Source organism: Triturus cristatus, chromosome 6 (genome assembly GCF_964204655.1).
Source record: "Triturus cristatus chromosome 6, aTriCri1.1, whole genome shotgun sequence".
NCBI classification, from domain to species: Eukaryota; Metazoa; Chordata; class Amphibia; order Caudata; family Salamandridae; genus Triturus; species Triturus cristatus.
Genome location: NC_140589.1, coordinates 1,187,231,009 through 1,187,256,677, shown reverse-complemented (window position 1 = coordinate 1,187,256,677; position 25,669 = coordinate 1,187,231,009).

Below are 25,669 nucleotides of genomic sequence, written 5' to 3'. Positions count from 1 at the left end.
GCTTCAATGATGACCCAACGCATGTCATTAGTCGTGTGACCTACTTCGAGGAAGTAGTTCGTCATGCAGGTGGTGTTTTTCTTACACCTTATGGTGCTGCGGTGTTCGCAGATTCTTGTCCTGATCTTGCGGTTGGTCATGCCAATATAGGTGAGGTTGCAGGGACTTATGATGCAGTAAATCACATGTTCAGTATTGCAATTTGTGTGTTGTCTCAATAGCCATGTCTTTCCTGGTTCCAGACTGAGGCTTTTGGTGGTTTCAGTGATGTGGCACATGCTGCAGTTGCCACAGGAAAAATGGCCCACCACGCCTGGGAGCGTAGTCACTACACTTTTTTTCACGTGGCACTGTGCCACTCACCAGTCTCACTACCCGGTCCTGAAGAAAGCCTCGAACATATACCTTCGTGGGCTGAAACATGTAGACCACTTACATAGTCAACTAAGAATAATTATTTCCCATCTAGTTGCACTACACATTTTTTAACCATATCCTGAGCCGCCACTAATAAAGTTTACAGGCAAGGATTGTCAGAGTTATTTTTAAGCATAATTCACGTCACATCACACATTCACACCACACCAGCTCCGCTGTAATCAGGCATCGTAGCACAACCGGGGGCATTCGGCCACCCGGTTGAGACCCCAATGATAAAGCATGACAGCAACCAGGTTGGTGTGTGAGGGGTCTTTTAAACAAACCTAATGGGTCCATTTTGTGACTCAGTCCATCAGCTCGCATCTCTCCGTGTAGAAGCCATCGGGTGTGTAGTTTTACCTCTGCGAGGCAACACTGGCAACTGTGTCTGTGTGAGATACCCATTTCACGCTGCCTCTACCGACTTCACCAGGTTGCGGCTATGCTTTTAGAAGCCAGTCTGTCGGCACGACCCTCTACACTACCCAAAGACCAATGCACTACCTAAAGAAACCCTAAACCCACTACTGCCAGCAAGACCCCCTACACTACCCAAACACCACTGCACTACCCTAAACAACTACCCCCAGCATGACATGACCTCCTACACTACTGAAACACCACTGCGCTACCCTAAACCCTAAAACACCAGCTCCAGCACAACCCCTTACACTACACAAACACCACTGTACTACCCTAAACCCTAAAACACTACCCCCAGCACGACCCCCTACACTACACAATCACCACTGCACTATCCTAAACCCTAAATCCACTCCCAGCATGACTCCCTATACTACCCAATCATCACTACACTATCCTAAACCCTAAATCTACACCCAGCATGACCCCTATTCTATCCAAACACCACTGCACTACCCTAGACCCTAAAACACTACCACCAGTACAACTCCCTACACTACCCAAACACCACTGCACTACCCTAAACCCTAAAACACTACCCCAGCATGACCCCCTACACTACCCAAACACCACTGCACTACCCTAAACCCTACAATACTACCCACAGCACAACCCCCTACACTACCCAAACAACACTGCACCGCCCTAGACCCTAAAACAAGACCCCCTACACTACACAAACACCACTGCACTACCCTAAAGCCTAAATCTACCCCCAGCATGACTCCCTACACTACCCAAACATCATTACACTATCGTAAACCCTAAATCTACCCCCAGCACGACCCCCTAAACTATCCAAACACCACTGCACTAACCTACACCCTAAAACACTACCGTCAGCATGACTCAGCTAACTATAACTTGTGCCCCCAGAATGCACTGCCTATGACCACACATATTACATCACTCATGACATGGTCAGGGACATCACTCATGACACCACTGATGACATCTCAAATGACGTCACTGATGACATCATCCAAGAATCACTGACGGACTCACTCACACCCCATAGAGCCTTTGATACACCCACTGCCACACAAACATTCACAAACCCTTTTACAGACCCATACCAGTACTTACACACCCATTCACTAATTCATAGATCTACACACATCCACTCACTCACCCATACAGCTACTCATACACCCACTCACTCTCCAACCAGTAGTGCACCAGGAGGCTCGTTTGCAGAGTGGTGGAGAAAGGGGGCGCGACCTCCAAAGACCTCACAGCAATCTCGCTGTCTGGGACTTACCAGAGGTAACAGGAGGGGTTTCTGGCCCCCAAGGCGAAATGACGGTCTGCATTTTTTTTAGTTTTGTTATTTATGGGAGGGGGGCCGCGTGGCTTGGGGGTCAGGGTTTTTCTACCCTGTCCCCTTTTCTTTATTTTCACTTTTTTTATGGGGACTCGGTCAAGCCGAGTTCCAAGTTGGCTGCCAGCATTTCCTGGTTGAAGTGTTGGCAGTAAATCAGAGCTGTGGATTTCCCTTGAATCAATCAATCAATCAGAACAGTTGTAAAGTGCACTACTTACCCACGAGGGTCTCAAGGCGCTGGAGGGGGAGGGATGCTGCTACTGCTCCAATAGCCAGGTCTTGAGGAGTCTTCTGAAGGTTAGCAGGTCCTGGGTCTGCCGTAGTAGGATGGGGAGGGTGTTCCAGGTCTTGGCGGTGAGGTGACAGAACGAACTGCCACCGGAGGTCGCTCTTCGGATTCAGGGGACTGTGGCGAGGACGAGGTCAGTGGAGCGGAGCTGGCATTTGGTGGTGTAGAAGCTGAGTCGTCTGTTGAGGTATGCTGGTCCGGTGTTGTGGAGTGCCTTGTGTGCGTGGGTGAGGAGCTTGAAGGTGATCCTCTTGTTGACGTGGAGCCAGTGCAGGTCTCTCAGGTGGGGTGTGATGTGGCTGCAGTGAGGGATGTCGAGGATCAGGCATGCGGAGGCCTTTTGAATGCGTTGGAGTCGTTTCAGGAGTGTGGCAGAGGCTCCTGCATAGAGGGTGTTTCCATAGTCCAACCTGCTGCTGACGAGGGCCTGGGTGACCGTTCTTCTTGTTTCTGTGGGGATCCACCTGTAGATCTTTCGGAGCATGCGGAGGGTGTTGAAGCAGGCGGATGAGACAGCATTGACCTGTTTTGTCATGGAGAGAGTAGAGTCGAGGATGAACCCTAGGTTGCGTGCGTGGTCGGTGGGCGTTGGAGCTGTTCCCAGTGCAGTCGGCCACCAGGAGTCGTCCCAGGCCGAGGGGGTGGAGCCGAGGATGAGGACTTCCGTCTTGACCGAGTTTAGCTTCAGTCGGCTGTTCTTCATCCACTCGGCGACAGCTATCATTCCTTCGTGGAGGTTGGTTTTGGTGGTGAGGGGATCCTTGGTGAGGGAGAGGATCAGCTCGGTGTCATCGGCATGATCTTGGTGGCTTCGGAGCGGAAAGGGGGGGAGGCGATGATCTGGGTTCTGCCGGAGAGGAAGGAGGTGGTCAAGTCCAGAGCCTTGTTTTGGATCCCAGCGTCGTGGAGGCGTGTGCATAGGGTGCGGTGGCAAAGAGTTTCGAAGGTGGCTGACAGGTCCAGGAGGATGAGGGCCGCGGTTTCTCCACTGTCCATCAGGGCCCTGATGTCATCTGTGGCTGGGATGAGGGCAGTTTCGGTGCTGTGGTTGCTGCAGAACCCGGACTGGGATGGGTCCAGGATGCTGTTCTCCTCGAGGTAGCGGGTCAGTTGTTTGTTGACCGTCTTCTTGATGACCTTCACCAGGAACAGGAGCAGGGAGATGGTCCGGAAGTTCTTGAGGTCCTTGGGGTCAGCCTTGGGTTTTTTGAGTAAGGCGTTGATCTCGGCGTGCTTCCAGCTCTCCGGGAAGGTTGATGTCTCGAAGGAGATGTTGATGGCTTTCCGGAGATGGGGTGCGATGTTGGTGCTGGCTTTGTTGAAGATGTGGTGTGGGCATGGCATCCGGAGTGGATGGTGTTCATGATTTGATGGTGTCGTCGTCGTTTATGTTCGTCCAGGAGAGCAGGGGGTCGGTGCAGATGGTGGCCGTGGGGGCGGAGGTCTCAGTGGTTGTCGGGGCGGTCATGACGTTGAAGCTGTCGTGGATGTCTGCGATCTTGTGATGGAAGAAAGTGGCAAGGGAGTCGCACAGGTCTTGCGAAGGTGGGATGTCGTTGGTGTTGGAGCTGGGGTTGGAGAGTTACTTCACAATGTTGAAGAGCTCTTTGCTGTTGTGTGCGTTGTTGTCTAGGTGGTCTTTCAAGGAGGACCTTTTGGCGGATCTGATGAGGTGATGGTGTCTGCGGGTGACGTTCTCGTGGGCCTTGTAACTCTCTGGTGTCTTTTCACTGTGCCATTTCTTCTCTAGCTTTCGTCAGGTTTGCTTGGAGGCCTGGAGGTCTTCAGTGTACCAGCTGGCTTTCTTGTTGGCATGTCTGTTGGAGGGTTTCTTGATCGGGGTGAGGGTGTTGGCTCAGTCGTTGATCCATTGTCTGAGGTTGCGGGCAGCAGTGTCGGGGTCAGTGGGGTTGGCGGGTGCGCTCTGGGCAAGGGTTGTGGTTAGCTGGTCTTCTGTGACTTTGTCCAGCAGTGGCGAGGGATCTGTTGGGTGCGGTGGTGCGTGGTGGGTTTCCAGAAGGTGAAGTGGATGCAGCAATGGTCAGTCCCGGGGAGTTCAGTGGTGTGGTTGAAGGAGACGTGGGCGCTTGCGGAGTAGATGAGGTCAAGCGTGTGGCCTGCAGAGTGGGTGGGTGTTGTGACGAGTTGTCGGAGTCTGAGGTTGGTGAGGTTGTCGATCAGGGTGGTGGGGTTGCGGTCGCTGTTGTTCTCGAGGTGGAAGTTCAGGTCCCCGAGAAGGATGTAGTCTGTGGAGGCGAGGGCGTGTGTACTGACGAAGTCGGCGATGGAGTCGCTGAACTGTAGTCTGGGTCCGAGGGTCTGTAGACGAGGGTTCCTCTGAGGATGGTGTTGGGATCAGTGTGGATCTGGAAGTGCAGGTGTTTGGAGGTGCTGAGGGTGTCGTCGGTGTTGGTCGAGGCTCTGAGAGTCTTCCTGTGAACGATGGTAATTCCTCCTCCTGCTCCGTTGGTGCGGTTCCTGCAGGTGATCTTTTAGCCGTCTGGGATGGCGATGTCAGGTGCTGAGGAAGGGTTCAGCCAGGTTTCCGTCAGGAAGGTGGCGTCTAGGGAGGTTGAGTCGAGTAGGTCCCAGAGTTCAACGGCGTGTTTGTGGGCGGAGCGGGTGTTGAGAAGAATGCATCTGAGGTCGTTGGGTTATTTCCCGGTGGGTGGATTTGTGGATCGGATGCTGGTGAAGCTGCAGTTCAGGCAGGAGAAAGGTCCTTGTGTGCGTGTCGGGGCGGTGAGGAAGCAGGTGTGTGATCATCCGATGTTGAGTGCGTGGAGGGTGCTGACATCGTAGCGGCGTCGGGTGTCGTCGCATTTGCAGGGGCCAGGGGTTCTGGCGCTGGGCGCGGTCCAGGCACGGACGGGCACAGATGGGTTTGCCTTAGGCACGCCAGTGGCACGCCAGCGCAGCGGCCGCCATAAGAAGGGGAGGTGGGAGGGAGGAGCAGCTGGGAGGTGGGGGCAGACAAAAGGGGGAGCGGGGGGGCAAAGAAGGGTACAAAAGGCAAAAAGGGCACAGGGCACAGAAATATCACAAGAGAAAAAATGAGGAATGAAGCTAAAACAACTAAACAAATACAACAAAATACAATACAATTACACAAAGGCGAAGTGTAGCGAGCGGGGGGGCAGGGCCGCAGGGGACGCAGCGGCGGGAAACCACGGGTGGAGCGGCGAGAAGGCAGAGAAGGGCACAGAATTGTGCAAGAGGCAACAGGAGAAAGGAAAACGAAAACAAAATAAACAAATACAACAGAAGCAATACAATTACATTAAGCAACCTACGGCCTACCACTGGCCACCAGGGATGAAGCGCAGGTGGTATCCTGTGGGTGGAAGAGGGCCTCGAACTCGTGTCCAAGGCACCAGCAGTGAGCTGGGGGACACGGGCAGACACATGGTGCTGTTGCGGCGTGGGGAGCGACCTGCCTGTAGAAGGGTCAAGGGTCGCTCTCCTCACCGCGCAGCGGCCACCATAAGAAGGGGAGGTGGGAGGGAGGAGCAGCTGGGAGGTGGGGGCGGACGAATAGGCAAGCGGGGGGAACGGGGCCGCAGGGGGCGCAGTGGCAGGAATAACGGGGGAGAAACGGCGAAGAAGGGTACAGAAGGCAAAAAGGGCACAGGGCACAGAAATATCACAAGAGGAAAATGGAGGAATTAAGTGAAAACAACTAAACAAATACTATGAAATACAGTACAATTACACTAAGCGGAAGTGTAGTGAGCAGGGGGGGGCCACAGAGGACACAGTGGCGGGAAACCACGGGAGGAGCGGCGAGAAGGCAGAGAAGGCCACAGAATAGCGCAAGGGGCAACAGGAGAAATGAAAACAAAAACAAAATAAACAAATACAACAGAAGCAATACAATTACATTAAGCAACCTACGGCCTACCACTGGCCACCAGGGATGAGGCACAAGTGGTAGCCTGCGGGTGGAGGAGGACCTCGAACTCGCGTCCGAGGCAGCAGCAGCTCGTCTTTTTTTGCGAAGGCTTTGAGCTCACAGATATCACTAGATTTCTCAACTTAAATTTCTCAAGAACTACTAAATGGATTTCCACAAAATAACAAAAAGCACACTCTATGTAATAACATCTACATTTCTGCCAAATTTGGTGAAATTCCATCCATTGGTTTGGGTTAAAGGTTCGAATACGTGTCCTATGGGAATAAACATTGAAAAACACACCTTTTTTGTACCCCCTTTTTCTCGGCCCCGCTGGAAGGATCACCCCAAAACTTGCCATGCACAACAAGACTTACTATGGAAATTTCATTAAGATTCATCAACTGGTGCCAAAAATATAGGCAAGTTAAAAGACGCTTTTCCTATGGAATCTAGGTCCTCACCATAACTACCTACTAGTGACCCCTTGCAGTCACCAGACTCGGATCTCTCCTGGGCTGGTTCCTCCAGCTCCCCTGCCACGTATGCCTGGCCCTTTAAGGAAGACACTGACGATCCCTGCTCCAGCCTCTGGGGGTGGAACCACGCCGCGTCATCCGCTGAAAAGGTCCCGACAGCCAATACACAGCGGAACGTAACCCAGAAGGAGGAAGGAGCCAAGAGAGACGTCCCACGAAGCAGAGAGGAGTCCAGCGATCCCGGAGCACCAGAGACACCGAAGGACCCTGCCAAGGAGAAGCCAGGAGGCCAACGTCCCCTTGTAGCGCCCCGCCACGCTCCAGGAGGAATGTGGCTTGAACAGGTGCGTCAGCGCTTGCGGGGAACCGGGAGACGGGTGGACCCAGAAACCCTGGGAGGAGTGGGACTGCCAGGCGGGGAACCCAAATAGCGAGGGCGCTGTCTGACCCCATACACTGGCGCTACCCTGGTGAAGGTTCCCCTCCCTACACGGACCAATAGCCTCCTAGGATCTGGGTGACAACCCTCACACCTTTTCCTTTCCCCATCGCCACATCGTAAAGCACTAATCGGTGCTTTCTCTCTTTCCTTCTTTTTTTTGTTGTTCCCTTCATATTCCGTTGGACATCGTTGCTGCCTGAGAAACCCCGACGTGGGAGACAAGAGGGATAGTGCCAAAGAGGGAGAACGCCATCCCCCTGAAAGACGACACCAAAGACTCCTCTTACTTTACTTGTTTTACTTCTGTGTATAAGGCATACGAATCCCCATTAAAAACAATACTACATACACTACTTCTGTGTCACGGTATTCCTGCCCATTTTGACAGACCGTCAATAGGTAATATGTATATAGCGGAGGGCCCATTGTATTAAAGAGAAATTAACACTTTCAGTCCTCGTGTGCACGCTCTTCGTAGAAATACAGGAGTTTATTTTGGATATATATATATATCGCACAACATATTTAAGTTTGCCAGAGACAAGAGAGATTATGAATCCAGGAGAATCTTTACTTTTGCATGTAAATGTGATAACGTTAAAAGGCAGGCTTTGACACCTAAAACAACTCCAACACCAACAACCAATCTGAGCAATCCTGAAGAGTATGAGTCAGATCTCAATTCAGTTGCTAGCAGCGTATGTTCAGAAGATAGCGGATCTGATAAAGGGCCTACGTCAATTCCAAACAATTTATCTCCATCTGAAGAATTAAGTTTTTTAGTAGAAGATCGCGGCCAGACCCTGCGGCAAACTACTCAGGCTAAGAGAGGAACAGATGGAGGAATGAATGTAGAGAACAAAGACGTAAAGCCAAAAGGAGGAAACAACAGGGGAAGATGGCGAAATACGAAGAAGAAGAACTAAGTATTAACCCCACTATGGATAATACTATCATCAACCTGACTGATGTAAATCTTACGAAAGCTGAGCTACAACTATTACCTTTGGCTTTGTCATTCTGCCCCAAAAGTCGCTTCAAATATGTTCAAACCAGAATTGACGTTTTCAAGTTTATAAGAAAACTAAAGTTAATGAAACACTTCAAACTGAGCAAAGCTTCTAACACAGCTGCTAACATTGCAATCTCTGATAAACCAAGCATACAACTTGCCGCCAGTGATGTGACCAATCTTGAAACAATACATGCTCGTGTTAACAATTCAGATGACGCTGATAGGTCAACCCAACAACAATTATCTAATCTAGGCACTACTGGAAATTCACCAGCAATGAGCCCTTTTCGCCCAAACTCCACCTTCATTCCACTCATGCCGAAAGATGCTTTGGACATTTTTAGTGATTGTGTCATCCAAGATCTTAAAGTGCTTAATCGAAAAATAATGAAAACTAGTAAACATCGATCGTATCGTGATCAACAATACTCTACTTTAATGAAAAAATTGAAGAATAACACTGATGTAATCATAACAAAGGCTGATAAGGGAGGCAATGTTGTGTTGGGGGCAAGAAGTCAGTATTTACAGGAAGCTTACCGTATTTGAACGATGTCTTTTGCTATAGGAAGGCCACGGTCAATGATATAAGAAAATTAAAAGACACCATTCACAAAGAACTTGGGCAATGGAAAAGGGATGGTCTTTTCAATAAAAATGAACACAGTTTTTTGAAAGTTGATTTTCCGATCACTGCAGTTTTATATTTTATTCCCAAGGTGCATAAACAACAAGTGCCCATTCCAGGGAGACCTATTATTTCTGCCCAACGCAGTCTTTGTGAAAAAATATCTAAATGCGTGGATTTTTTCCTCCATGAATTTGTTGAGGAATTACCATCATACATCAAAGACACTGTCCATTTCTTATCCACAGTACAAACGGTCACTTGACAAGTGGGATATTTATTCATTGTTATGGACATTTGTTCCCTCTACACAAGCATACGTCATTCAGACGGATTACATGCAGTTAAATTCTACCTCAACAAAAGAAATATCATCTTCCACCAACATAATGCCATCCTATTACGAATGATTGAGATATGTCTACATAACAACTACTTTATGTTTAATAATGAGCTTTTTCAGCAGCGGCGTAGCCATGTGGGCTTGCTTCTCCCCCAGTTACGCGTGTTTACACGTTGGCTGGTGGGAGGAGCATGTCCTTAGGCACACCCACAGTGAGCTGTATGAGGCCAATGTTATACGCTGGTGGAGATTTATCGATGATATCTGCATTATTTGGAATGGGTCTATTGAATCAGCGAATGATTTTGTGAATTGTGTTAACAATAATTAATTGAATCTTGAATTCACTGCTCAGATCAGTCCAGACCGAGTACAATTTCTTGATGTGGAATTATATATCAATAATAACAGCATACAAACTAAATTACATCGTAAAAGCACAGCTGGTAATGCTAAACTACATGCCCAAAGTTCTCACCCTTATCACCTTCTTAAAAGTATCCCTTACGGGAAACTTCTTCGCATCAATCGAAAATGCAGTTCAGAAACAGATTGTATCACTTGCCAGAATGAATCCCTTTTAAGATTTTTAGCCCGCGGATATAAAAGAAAGGACTTAGAAATAGCATTGACTAAAGCTAATGCTATGAATCGCAGTGATTATCTTGAGACGATCACTAGCATGACTATCCGCAGAGCTTTTTCGAGCACTAGCACTGAGCCTATTGATCCTGACCCTGATCGGCTTATCACGACCTTCAGTTTTCAGGACAAAGATTTAATGAAACTCATCTATAAAAACTGGCCAATAGTGAAAACTGATCTGACTATGTCACAGCTAGTGCCTAATTTACCTCAGATCACATTCAGACGAGCACCCTCTATGAGGGATGCTCTGGTGAGGACTAGTCCGGAGGTTGCTATTACTAATACCTGGTTATCTAATCGTAAAGGTTTTTTTAAATGCAGCTTTTGTCGAGCTTGCAAGTTTGGCACTAACACCTTTGAATTTATGAATGCTTTCAAACAAACTGCCACTAGTATTAAGCGATTCTTCAAGTGTTAAACTGATCATGCAGTGTATATACTTGAGTGCTCTTGCTATCTAAATTATATTGGCAGCACAAAATTACAGGTATCTGCACGGATTTTACAACATCTTCGTGCCATTGTCAACTCTGATCCCAGTTACCCTGTAGCACGCCATTTTAAACTAGTTCATCACAATAATTTGAATGAGTTAAATTATTTTGTGATTGATACGGTACCTAAATTACCGAGGGGAGGCAACAGGGAGAAACATCTTAGACAACTAGAATCCCATTATATACTGCTATTAGATACAAAGATGCCCAATGGCCTTAACACTGGGAAAGATATGTACAATTTTTTATGATACTGTGAGAGTTAGTTATCGTTAACTTCTGTGACATGATTGATGCATCTATTTTGATTATTTTATCAGTATTTACAATGTAATATTTTATTGTTAGCCTTCATTCTGCCGTTCTTTTAGCCGGTCCGTGCTTTGGTCTTAACCTAATTTTAACCTAACGGTTGTAGTTGGGCTTTTACTGAGGTTGCATACCTGGACTTTTAGACGATTTTATGGGTGCTGCAATATTTATTACTTCAGTGTTTTCATCACTTTAAGGCACAAATCTCATCCATTAGACTACTCTTTTTTGCTGCTATTACTTTGCTATTTGCACATCTTTTGCTGATTTTGCAAAGGTGCACTTGCACTTTATGATATGTACAGTTGATTTTATCCTGTGGTACATTAATAACTTTTGGAGGATCTTTTAATATTCAAAATGTTTTTTAGCTTGATTTAACCCCAATATTTATTGCACTTGAACTTTATTGGGCATTAGCATAGTCCCATTTTCAATTCATTGTTATTGGATGAGATATTTTATGCAACAATCAGCTATTTATTGAATATAGTGACACATATATATTTTCTCATGTCCTTCATGTTTAGAATGTGGTTATAAACCACATGAGATCTATCAATATACCATTACTGTGCCCTAAATCACAAACATTATGAAATCAGCAGTGTTGAGTGATATGACAAAAAATGAGTGGGTCCTTTCTTTATATTTACCGCTTATTTAAAATTTAGTTTTTGGATTTGAATGTTTATTCGAGTGGAACGCTATAGCCTCATATATTTTCTTTACTCACTTTTATGTTTTCTTCTTTCCTTCCCCTTTTACATGTTCTTTTGTATTTAGCTTCTCATTCTTTGGACCTATCTATGTATGAAATAGAGGCCAGTTTATTTTACCTGTGGAATTGTGATTAGTGTAAAATCAGGGCTGTATGATGTTAATTTTAACCACTATGATATTAATTGCAAATTGTGAATGGTTTCCAACTAGTTTTTTATTTGGGACAACATTGTACTCTGCGTTTGAGTTTTCTTCTATTTTTTTGCCCTGAACACACTTGTAGTTTGCTGTTTGTTTATCGCAGTTCCATTGGTCTACGTGGGAGGAGGGAAGTAAGTTTAAACTATATCTTGCATGGTTGGTTCTAAGCGTGTCATGTGATCAAGGCGTGGCAACACGGCCAAAACGCGTCATGCCGATCCATATGGAATCAACTTACACTAATATCTACTTCCAGCGTGCTGTGGTCTATACCTGTGTTCTTCTAAAAAGTTGGATTTATGGTAACTTGCTTTCTTCATTCATATATATATATATATATATATATATATATATATATATATATATATATATATACATACACTGAAAAAACCATAGGTCACTGGATGATGTCATCAGTGATGTCATCAGTGATGTCACCGACCATGTCATGAATGATGTAATATGTGACGTCATCCGCAGTGCATTGCGGGGTCGTTAGTTATAGTTAGCTCAACTAACTATAACGGACAAATTTCTATGGTTTTGTACGAGTGAAATGTGTAACTAAGGATAACGTCCCTGAAACCTATGTTTTTTTCAGTGAATATATATATATATATATATATATATATATATATATATATATATATATATTCACAGAAAAAAACCATAGGTTTCAGGCACGTTATAGTTAGGAATTAGCATCAGTGATGTCATGAGTGATGTCACTGACCATGTCATGAGTGATGTAATATGTGATGTCATCAGCAGTGCATTGCGGGTGCGCGAGTTATAGTTAGCTGAACTAACTATAACGGGGGAATTTCAATGGTTTTGTACAAGTGAAAAGTCCAGCTAACTATAACACCCCTGAAACCTATAGTTTTTTCAGTGAATTTCTGAGGTTTTTTAAATGCTAATTCGTAACTATAACGTGCCTGAAACCTATGTTTTTTTCTGTGAATTTCAAAGGTTTTTTAAATGCTAATTTCTAACTATGCCTACAGAGATAGGACATGTGAAGAAAGAAGAAAAAATGCACAGAAAGAAAAAAAGAAGTGCAGAAAGAAGCAACAGAAGTACTCAAAGACGAAGAAAAGTGCAGGAAGAAGGATAACATGCAGAAAGAACAAAAAGAAGAGCAGAAAGAATCCTTGTTGCAAAATCATCCTGTACCCTCAACTTTTTCAGACGGATACTGGTGGTAACTGAGTCTGACTAACCAGTCCTAGAGCCAGTGCTATGTTAAAAGACACTTAGAATACAGTGAAAACACCTACATACACTAGGGAACATTATGCGTTGGGGTCCCCCTGTGATTAGCATGACCTCCTCTCTAAGCCCCTAGTATATAATAGGGCAGGGGGATTAAAACTACCTCTTAAAACAGGCCACAGGGCGTTTTTGTACATGTTAACTCAGGCCCCGTCCCCTCCCTTCACCACTGAGTAAACATGCCCTGTGTCCGTTTTTAGTTGGGAGATTAAGTTCATTTGACTCCTGAGGGTCCCTAGGGTCCAACTAGCCCACTAGGTACCTCAAGTAAGTGCCACAGAGCTGCGTTGCAGAGAGGTGTAAAAAGTGGCACAGCCTGGACCACCTCTCTGCAATGCAGCTCAGTGGCGCTTACTGGAAGCACTTGGTGGGCTAGTTAGCCCCCAGGGGCCCTCAGTATTGAAGGAAAATTATATCCCCAATTTAAAACGTGCCATAGTGCGTGTTTGCACACGTCACCTCAGGCCCCGTCCCCTCCCTTCACCACTGTGTAAACGCGCCCTGTGGCTGTTCTAAGTTGAGAGATTAAGTCCCCTTGAATCCTAAGGGTCCCTAGGGTCAAACTAGACCACTAGGTACCTCCAGTAAGCGCCACAGAGCTGCGTTTCAGAGATGTGTAAAAAGGGGCTTGGCCTCAGAACACCTGTCTGCAGCGCAGCTCCCTGGCGCATACTGGAGATGCCTGTTGGGCTAGTTGGCCCTCAGGGACCCTCATTATTGAAGAGGAATTAATTCCCCAACTTACAACTCGCCAGGGGGCGCGTTTGCAGAGTGCTGCAAGGAGGGGGCGTGGCCTCCGGCACGATGCCAGTCTTTTATTTATTTTAATTTTTTAAGAAGGGGGGCTGTGTGGTTCCCCTTCTTATTCTAATTTATTGGCCCTGATGACCCCATCCCCCAGGGCCTGTCTCCTAATTATATTTTTTTGACCCCAATCCCCAATATTATTTTTAAAAAATATATATTTATAGACACACCTAGGACATGCTGGACAAACCGTACGTACCTATCACCATGACGATTTGAGTGATATTCATTAAAAGGTGACTATGCATACAATGGATCCACGTGGAATGTATTTACACCACTAGTGAAGCTCTGACATGTCTGATGCCCTACCGTGCCTAATCCTGGTAGACACCCTTGTCGTTTATTTATACAAACATAGGTAGCTATTGACGGGCACATTTAATACACATGCACACCAAGCAATTCAAATGGGATTCGACAAAAATTCGACCAAAACTATGTAAGAAACCCCCCTCACGGTTAATAAAACACACATCCACTGCCGGATGTGTAATACTTTTTATTTTACTCTCTGGAAAGGGGACGAACATCACTTGAGAGTCACAGCACGCTCCTGGCAGAGCCCAATGCTGTGTTACACCCACCATTGCCTGCCGAGTGCCACACACCTCTGTGTTGTATTCCACCAACTAGTGCATATGCTATGACACTCTCTAGCCCATGTGCACTGTAACACCACCCTGTGAATATGTCATGCCACACTTGTCTTCGCACGGGTTATATTGCCCCATCTAACGTGCCTTCCTCTATGCCTATGTTATAACGCACAGTGCATGCCATACATATTACAATCTGGGATCCATATCTTTGTCACAGGGCATATGTAACGTTACACTCCCCAGCACATATTTTATATTATAACTTTAGAGACTAGTTAGGTTACACAACACTGCCCTGTGCATATTACACTCCAAGGCGCACATCGCATAGCACGCGCTAGTGCCGGTGCTATCTCGCGCTCTCCAATGAATTTGTCATTGCGCACAATGTATTGCATATTATATTTCACGCCCGGTTCATCTTATATCACACTTTTTGGTGCATAGTTTATACCATACACTATATCTAGTTTTCATTTTCAATCGTGCTCTCAGGACTATGTTCTATATAACACTGTGTTCACCTACCCTTTTCACGGGCATTACATTTTGCGATAGGGGGTGGAGGGTCAGGGGGTGTTTCTGCCAAGTGAGCCCGGAGTCACAGTCACAAACGTCCTCTTCTTCCTGAATAAAAGTGAGATTATGCTGCATACTTGTTCATATTTTAAGTAGTTCGCACAGACACACGTTTTAAAAACAATAAAGTTCCTAATACCCGCCTTCTCTGAACAGTTAGCTTGCTGTCCCATCCCCCTCCTCCCTATCCTCTGTTGTGTGAATCCATGGACTAGCCTCCTCCCTCCTGCCATGCATGGTCTGATGTGCTGCCACTGCCCTCAATTTAGTATGATGTACCAGTCCCCTCCTCCTGCCCTCCATTGCCTAATTCTATGGCCCATCATTGACCTCCTGCTTAACCCCTTGCATGCCCGCCCCTTTCCCCGCCCAGTGCCGCGCCTTGCATTAGCGGGCGGAGTTCATGACGAGCTGGACTCGTCATGGGCACAGCGCCACCGCAGCCCATGACGAGTCCAGCTCGTCATGGGCACTGAAGGGGTTAAACTCTGTGCTTAGCTTGCTGCCCCTATTCTCCTTCCCCCTGCCCTCCGATGTCTTTGTGCATGTCCCTGCTCCATCCTTTTTCCCCACCATGTTCCATGGACCTGCCACTCCTATCTACTCTGAGTGTTCTGTTGAGCTGCCACTCCCCTCCCACCTGCCTAGCATTGTCAGATGACTGTAACCTGTCCCTGCCACCTCCACCCTGCCTGTCTACATGCACTGCCCCTATCCTCTTCCTCCTGTCCGACATGGTCCATTGTACTGCCACACCCTTCTGCCCTCCCTGGTCTGTTGTGCTGCAACTGCTCCTCCTGCCTGCCCCGTGCGGTCTGTTGTGAGGCCCCTTCCCCTGAACTTTCTTGTCTGTGCACAGGTCCTGACCCTCCCTTCTATCCTCCATCCTCCTTTGTGCATGCCTCTGCACCCTCCTTCTTGCCCATCATAGCCATTGTGCTGCCACTAACCCTCCCACTTGCCATGCATGGTCTTCTGTGCTGCCATGGCCCCTCCCACCTTCCCTGTGTGGTCAGTTAGCTGCCCCTGACCCCCTCCCACCTTCCCTCCATGGTCTGTGTGTATGCCATCACAGTCTCACTGTTGCTCTTCATGGTGTGTCTTGCTTCTAGTGCCCATCCTGCCTGACCTCCATGGCTATCTTGCTGCCCCTGCCCTGCCCCCTTGCCCCAGCCCTCTGTTTACATGTGCAGACCCCTACTCCCTCCCACCTGGCTTGTCTGTTCCATTGTAATGCCCCTGATCCTTCCCTCCTGCCCTTTATGGTCTGTTATGCTGCAGCTTTCTCTCCTGTCTGTCCATTATGGTCAGCTAGCTACCATTGCCTCTTGCCCCTCTGTTCTCTGTTGTCCATGTGCATGGTCCTGTCCCCTCCCTCTTGCTTTCTATGGATTGTTGTGCTGCACTCCTGTCCCGCATGCCCTGTGTGGTGTATTGTGCTGCTGCAAACCCTGATGCCTGCCCTGCAGGGTCAGTTTGGTGCACCTCTCCATGTCCCTCCTGTCCTCTGTTATCCAAGTCCATGTCCCTACCCCATTTCCTTCCATGATCCAATATATCATACTTGCGAACATTTTGAACTTGGTAAGAGGGAGATTTTGAAAAAAAACTGGGGTATTGATTTTCCCCTTTGAGTTACATTGAAAAAGAGGAGATTGTAGACAGGAGACAGATCAAATAAAGCCCATTTGAGCTTAAAAACATTGGACGTTTCCTGGCTGAATCGGGTCTGTTGGCATGTATGGTTGTACTACCATTGCCTCTTCCTTCTGCCCACAATGGTCTATTACATTGCCACAGCCTCTCTTGCAAGTCCTGTATTGTTGGTTTGTTGCCCCTGCCCCCCTTTCCACTGCCCTCCATAGTCTGTTGTGCTGCCACGGCCCTTCCTGCCTGCCCAGTGTGGTTAAATTGTTGCCTTTGCACCCTCCTCCCTGCCTTCAATTTTCAGAGTCCGTGCCCCTGGCCTCTGCCTCTCAACAGTATCCTAATGAACAACTAGATTGCTAACATTCTATATTTATTACAAAAGTGTTGAACGCCTGACGTCATCTTGATGTAATCAAAACTGTAATACCTAGAGCATTTCCTTTAGAAATTACATATATGAGAGGGTCTTATTGGCATCAAAATTATGGTTAGTGCTCTAAAAGACTAAAATAAGGACATATTTTCTGAGTTTTCAAATAGCGACAAAGCACTTTTAAATTATTTGTTATCTTTATGTTTTTTTATCCAGTTGACCACTTGATTAAATGTTGCACTTAGGGGAGAGGATGTGGTGGTACTTCCAGAACTGCAGACTTTGCAACTGGGGAACCAGGTTGGAGTTTCTGCTTCAGCTCGACATTCTGTGATTCTGGTCAAATCACTTAATCTCCCCATGTCTACAACCAAAATGAATTTGTTCTTGTGTGATGTAACCAATGCTCATGTAAAGCACTCCAATACCTGACAAGTCAGCACTATATAACACTGCAAAAACACAAAATAATAAGTGTTTTGCACACTTCTGTCATTGGGCTATATTTGGGCTACATCTGGGTGATTTTGGGCTACATTTGGGCTCTTTTGTCTCCGGTGGCCATCTTGGGAGATTTATTTGTTATGAAGTTTCCTAATTTTCTCATGTACTGCAGTCTCCTCAGTAGGAAATGCTTTCAGTTTTTTACTTTGATTCCATCATGAAGGTATTCAGATATGTCACACATTTGCCATAAATTCTGAAAGTTAGCTCTCTAGTTGCTCATTAGATCACTGTAGTAAAACTACTGTTCACCATGGAAGTCTGCTCCTGGTATTAAAAGTGTTTCAGTCTGCATGTCAGAATTTTTTTATGAAATAGAAGAGGATTTGAGAAGTCACTCAAAATGTGCCCTCATTTTCTTTCTTCAGCATTAATCATAATTTCTATGGCAAAATGAACCCCCTCATTGTGTTCCTTTTTAAATTAAATGTTTTAAGTGTTACCAGTTTATTCCAATCAATATGGCTTCAGGTGTGCCATACTTTTGTCATAATGAAGACAGTAAGCGCTCTAGTTGTTTTTAAGAACACTCGGGGACATTCTGTCATTGGGCTATACTTGGGCTACATCTGGGTGATATTTGGGCTACATTTGGGCTATTTGTGTCTGGTGGCCATCTTGGGAGACTTATTTGTTATGAAGTTTCCTAATTTCCTCATTTACTGCAGTCTCCTCAGTAGGAAATACTTTCAGTTTTTTACTTTGATTCCATCAAGAAGGCATTCAGATGTGTCACACATTTGGCATAAATTCAGAATGTTAGCACTCTTTTTGCTCATTAGATCACTGTAGTAAAGCTACTGCTCACCAGGGAAAACTGCTGCTGGTATTAAAAGTGCATGTTTCAGTCTGCATGTCAGAATTTTTTAATGAAATAAAAGAGGATTTCAGAAGTCAAAATGTGCCCTAGTTTTTCTTTCTGCAGCACTAATCATACTTGTTATGGAAAAATTAACCCCCTCATTTTGTTTCTTTTTAAATTAAATGTTTTAAGAGTTACCACTTTAATCCAAGCAAGATGGCTTCAGGTGTGCCATACGTTTATCATAAGTAGGACTGTTAGCGCTCTAGTTGTTCTTTGGAACACTCTGGGAAGCTGCAGTAGAACACAAAGGAATCAACTGACAGTCTCTGCCCTTGTTGGATGTACATGTTTTACTGAGAATGTCAGACTTCATTCTCACATGACCGAGAAAGATAATGTGAATTTACAGAAAATAAGCTCTCAGTTTAGCTTATAGATCACCTTCCAAACCTCTGTGGGAAAAGCATGAGAAAATATTTTTCTCTCAATCATGATATCCCAGCAGAAGGCTTTTTCACATGGTGAAATCACCTTAGAACATACCACAATTCCTACAATGAGTGTGGTACCATCAACAAATGATTTATAATGTAACTAAAGTCTTAAAACCTTCTATTAACTGCAATGCTTTTTAATGAGGTGCTATCGTGTATATTGGTCCCAAGATGGCTGCCAACACTTCTTGGATGAAGTGCTGACAGCCAATCAGATCTCAGGATGAGATGTGTGGTTAGGCTCCGCCCACATATATATATGATTTTACTTTTGATTTTCTCAGGAACTACTGAACAGATTGACACCAGACCTGCAGCTGAGGACTACCTCTCTGCCAAATTTCAAGTAATTCTGTTCAGCCGTTCGGGCTGTACCTTGGACTAAAGGTCCCTATGGAAAATTGCATGGGGAAAACGCGTTTTGGGACCCCCCTTTTTTCTCAGCCCCCGCTTGACGAATCCCCCCGAGACTTTCAGGGTAGGAGCGGAGCAGAGCGCCCCACCTATTTTGAAAATTTCGCGAGGATTCGTCAACCGGCGCCAAAGTTATTCCAAATAGAATGTTGCGGATTTCCTATGGAAACACGGTCCTAACTATAACTATCTACTGGCGGCCGCCAGTAGATAATATATATATATATATATATATACATATATATATATATATATATATATATTATCTACTACGGGAGGAATTCTGTTTCCTAAAAAAAGACTGTCCCATTTTACCGGTAATGTATCTGCTGCCAAAGATACATAAAAATAGGGACAATCCCCCAGGCAGACCGATTATCTCATCCAAAGGCAGTTCCCTTGAAAACATCTCACGATACGCAGATCATTTCTTACGAGAATTTGTTTTTACACTTCCATCTTACGTAAGAGATACAAAAGACTTTCTCAACAAAATCTCAAAACTAGTGTGGCAAGAGAATTACGTTCTGATAACTTTAGACGTTAATTCATTGTACACCATAATAGACCATGAGCAAGGGATCCAATCCTGCGCAGGATTTTTGAAACGCAGAAGCATTGACCTATTAGAACACACAGGTATGATCCTGGACATGATCAGATTTTGTCTCATGAACAATTATTTTCTGTTTAATGATATGATTTATAAACAGGAACACGGTACCGCGATGGGTACATGTTTCACGCCTAGTTTCGCGAATTTGTTCATGGGGGCATGGGAGGAAGAGATCCTAGTGAGACCAGATCTACAAGAATTCCACACCAAAGTCATTTTGTGGCTTAGATATATCGATGACATTTTTGTAGTATGGCAAGGTGAAGAGAGAGAGGCTGTACTGTTCATTGATAAACTAAACCAGAACAACAAAAACATCACACTAACTAGTACCATCAGTAAAGAGAAAGTCGAGTACCTAGATACATGTGTGCAGGTGAAAAACAACAAAGTACATACAATCTTATATCGCAAGAGTACTGCCGGCAATACTTTGCTCCATGCTCTGAGTAGTCACCCCGATAATTTAAAGTGGAGCATTCCATATGGAGAACTACTCAGAGCAAAGAGAAACTGTAGCTTATTATCAGACTATCAGAAAGAAGAAAGAATAATGATGGAGAGGTTTAAAGCAAGAGGATATCCATCATGGGTTCTCAGAAAAGCTGCAGAGAGAATAAAGTCAGTGGAGAGATCTAGTACTCTGTTGACCCCAGAAATTGCTACCCAGGAAGAAGAAGACAAAACTAGATTGATCATGACATTTAATGGTCATTCTACCGAAGTCCGCAAGATCGTACAACGTCACTGGGAAATCCTGAGGAATGACACCATTATAGGTAATAATTTACCAACACAACCTATGATCACATACAGGAAGGGACGCAGTTTCAGGGACACTCTTGTACATAGTGATCTTAATTTCAACCCTGAAGTGAGAGGTATTGATCTCCGGGCTTTTTTCCATGTGGCCATTGCAAAGCCTGCAGGAACAGCAAAATGGTCAAAGAATACATGAACACCAGTACTAACACCATGATCAGTATCTCACAATTTTTGACATGTACGAGTAATTTTGTGATCTATGTTTTGGAGTGTCCGTGTAAACTCCGGTATGTGGGCAGCACCGTTCATATGGCAAAAAAACGTGTGCTGGAACATATGCGGGCTATCACAAATAAGGATAAACAATATCCCATTGCCCGTCATTTCTCAAGTTACCATTTCTCTGATTGTTCTAAACTTACATACTATGCCATTGAACAAATCACACCCAAAATGAGAGGAGGAAACAGGGTGTTAAGACTGAGACAGCGTGAATCAAAACACATTATAAGTATGTGCACTCTGTTTCCTAATGGCCATAATCTTGATGAAGAAATGGCAATACATCTGCATAATGAATGAATATGTTATATCAATGACTGCTATGAGATGTATATTCTTATATATTCTCTTTCTCTTTTTTTTTTTTTTTTAATTTATTTATTTATTTATTTTTTATGTGTTATCTTCTTAACAGGAAGAGAAGAGAAAGGGTGTTTTGGCTGACCCAGTTTTGAGATCTACAAATCTTCTGCCACCCCCCCTCCCCTGTTTCCCCCCCCCCATTTCCCCCCCCCCCCCTTTTTCCTTCCTTTCTTCCCCCCCTCCACCCCTTTCCTCATCAGATCATCCGACGTCCCTTTGTGTAAGATAAATCAATATGATTTTATAGTTTAAGCACAGGAAGGTGAAATAAGGGTAACACATGACACCTTGCATTAATTAATTAATAATCGAGAATAACATAAATCATATTTACCCACTAATCAGGGTACAATTGTAAGATTAGAAGTCCATCATGAGATAACAGGAGATAAGGAATTAAGCTACCCGTTCATATAATGTGTATAGACTCGATTTTACCCACTAACAAGGGGAATTAACACTTTGGCAATTGGAGACTTACAATATACCAAGGAAGCGAGTATCGTCTGTAACATGATTCTTAACTCGCATTAGACAAACAATGTTAACGTTGTAACCCGGCAACCAGACATTTTTTCCTCCGACTTAGAACAAAAACTTTATTTGACAAATGAACAATCGCCTGTATGCATTTTACGATGCGATGATATCCATTGTGACTTACATGACTGCTTTATAAGTGTATTAATTGCTTTCCACAATCATCGTAGGGGCAAAAATTCAAAATAACAACACATAACGATTATTTTTCGTTAAATGTTCAAAATGGTGCTGTTTAAATTGAGTATTTTTCATTTACTATTTCTGTTTAATGGGATTTTCCCTAGCGCACTACTTATAACGTGAGGAGGAAATAACATAAGAATGCTATAACGTAATGTACATGTTAAGATGGCGCTCTTGTTGCTTCCTTGCTTTCGATCCGATGTAACATCAACAGTGACAGCCTCTTTCATTTTCCATGATATTCGAAAAGTATGTAATGGTGTAATTTGCATGTACAACGTTATGTGAACAAGCCACGAAAGTGGCGAAACGCGTCACGGCGGGTCTATGATGTAATAAACCCCCTTTACTTTTGGATCTGAGTCCGCTATTTCTTTGCATATGCCGCCCGAGAGCGCGAGTGGTACTTCGTTTTTGGAACATATATATATATATATATATATATATATATATAGTAGATAGTTATAGTTAGGACCGTGTTTCCATAGGAAATCTGAAAATTCTATTTTGAATAACTTTGGAGCCGGTTGACGAATCCTCGCGAAATTTTCAAAACGAATGGGGCGCTCCGCTCAGCTCCTACCCTGAAAGTCTCGGGCTGATTCGTCAAGTGGGGGTTGAGAAAAAGGGGGATCCCAAAACCCGTTTTCCCCATGCATGAATGATGCAATATGTGACATAATCGGCAGTGCATTGCAGGCGCGCGAGTTATAGTTAGCAGAACTAACTATAACAGAGGAATTTCTATGGTTTTGTATGAGTGAAATGGCCAGCTAACTATAACACCCCTGAAACCTATGTTTTTTTCTATGAATTTCTAAGGTTTTTTAAATGCTAATTTCTAACTATAACGTCTCTGAAACCTGTGTTTTTTTCAGTGAAATTCAAAGCTTTCTTAAATGCTAATTTCTACCTATAATGTCTCTGAAACCTATGGTTTTTTCAGTGAATTTCAAAGGTTTTTTAAATGCTAATTTCTAAGTGTGATAGTAGTTATACCTATTTTTTGTACTGATTTTCTACAGCTTTTTAACTGTTTATTTATAAATATTTTATTCATTAAATAACATTATATATTTTTCTGAAATTGCAAATTGATTTTTTCTGTTTTCATTTTTTATTTTAATATATTTATATTATTTTCTTTTTTTTTTAAAGTTTCCACATTTTTTTCAGAGTCACGCACTCAAAGCGTACAATCAAGGTGGGTGCGCGGATTCTAACCGCCATTTTAGAAAAGTCATGAAGGATCCACGTACGGTGTGCGACGGCTGCGTGTTTTTTCAGTTACATCATATATATTTAATATTAGTTGATGTGCGCGATTGGTATGCGACCAGTCCGCTACTCCTGCTCCCGCGCATTCGCGACACATGCGCATTACGGTACGCGATGCTTGCGTGGTGGTGGGTCGCTTGTGACATCATATACGTGCTGGGGCGGGCTGGGTGCGCAACTCCCGCAAAAAAAAAAATTATGTTCCAAAATGATATGTATGTGTCTTTAATATACATATAGATATTCATAAAAATAATATATTATAATAAACTTATATTATTTTTAAATATATTTTTGCGAAGTCAGGTGCATGCATCGTGAGTGCAGACAACCAGGTCAGCAGAGCTACTGTAGAGCCAGAGAAACCAGGTCTGCAGAGCCGTTGTAGAGCCAGAGAACTAGGTCAGCAGAGCTGCTCTAGAGCCTAAGAAGCAGGTCAGAAGAGCTGCTCTACAACCAGAGACCCAGGTCAGCAGAGCTGCTCTAGAGCCAGAGACCCAGGTCAGCAGAGCTGCTCTAGAGGCCGAGAACCAGGTCAGCAGAGCTGCTGCAGAGCCAGAAAAACCAGGTCAGCAGAGCTCTTTAGCGGGAGAGAACCAGGTCAGCAGAGCTGCTTTAGAGCCAGAGAACCAGGTCAGCAGAACTGCTCTAGAGCCAGAGAACCAGGTCAGCAGAGCTGCTTTAGAGCCATAGCACCAGGTCATCAGAGCTGCTTTAGAGCTAGAGAACCAGGTCAGCAGAGCTGCTCTAGTGGCAGAGAACCAGGTCAGCAGAGCTGCTTTAGAGGGAGAGAACCAGGTCAGCAGAGCTGCTTTAGAGCCAGAGAACCAGGTCAGCAGAGCTGCTCTAGAGCCAGAGAAACCAGGTCAGCAGAACTGCTTTAGAGGGAGAGAACCAGGTCAGCAGAGAAGCTTTAGAGCCAGACAACCAGGTCGGCAGAGCTGCTCTAGAGCCAAAGAGCCAGGTCAGCAGAGATGCTTTAGAGCCATAGAACCAGGTCAGCAGAGCTGCTCTAGAGGCAGAGAACCAGGTCAGAAGAACTGATTTAGAGGGAGAGAACCAGGTCAGCAGAGCTGCTTTAGAGCCAGAATACCAGGTCAGCAGAGCTGCTCTATAGCCAGAGAAACAGGTCAGCAGAGCTGCTTCAGAGCCATAGAACCAGGTCTGCAGAGCTGCTTTAGAGCCAGAGAACCAGGTCAGCAGAGCTGCTCTAGAGCCTAAGAACCAGGTCAGCAGAGCTGCTCTAGAGCCAGACAACCAGGTCGGCAGAGCTGCTGTAGAGCCAGAGGAACCAGGTCAGTAGAACTGCTTTAGAGGGAGAGAACCAGGTCAGCAGAGCTCATCTGTAGCTTAAGATCTAGGTCAGCAGAGCTGCTCTAGAGCCAGAGAAACCAGGTCATTAGAGCTGCTTTAGAGGGAGAGAACCAGGTCAGCAGAACTGCTTTAGAGCCAGAGAACCAGGTCAGCAGAGCTGCTCTAGCTGACACTGACTGACTGACTGACACTGACTGACTGACACTGACTGATTGACACTGACTGGCACTGATTGACTGACACTGACACTGATTGACTGACACTGACTGACTGACAATGACTGAAACTGATTGACTGACACTGACTGACTGACTGACACTGACTGACTGACACGGATTGACTGACACTGACTGACACTGATTGACTGACACTGACTGACACCGATTGACTGATACTGACTGACTGACACTGACTGACTGACACTGACACTGATTGACTGTCACTGACTGACTACTCTCTACTACTCTACTACTCACTCTCTACTACTCTCTACTACGCTCTCTCTACTACTCACTCTCTTCTACTCACTCTCTACTACTCACTCTCTACTACTCTACTACTCTCTACTACTCACTCTCTACTACTCTCTACTACTCACTCTCTACCATTCTCTACTACTCTCTCTCTACTACTCAATCTCTACTGCTCTCTACTATTCACTCTCTACTACTCACTCTCTACTACTCTCTACTACTCTCTACTACTACTCTCTACTTCTCACTCTCTACTACTCACTCTCTACTACTCCACTACTCACTCTCTACTACTCTCTACTAATTTCTCTCTACTACTCACTCTCTACTACTCACTGTACTACTCTCTACTACTCACTCTCTACTACTCGCTCACTAGTACTCTCTACTACTCACTCTCCACTACTCACTCTCTACTACTCGCTCTCTACTACTCTCTACTACTCACTCTCTACTACTCACTCTCTACTACTACTTTACTACTCTCTACTACTCTCTCAACTACTCACTCTCTACTACTCCCTATCTACTGCTCACTCTCTACTACTCTACTACTCTGTACTACTCTCTCTACTACTCACTCTCTACCACTCTGTACTACTCACTCTACTACTCTCTGCCAATCACTCTCTACTACTCTACACTACTCACTCTCTACTACCCTCTCTCTACTACTCACTCTACTACTCTCTACTACTCACTCTCTATTA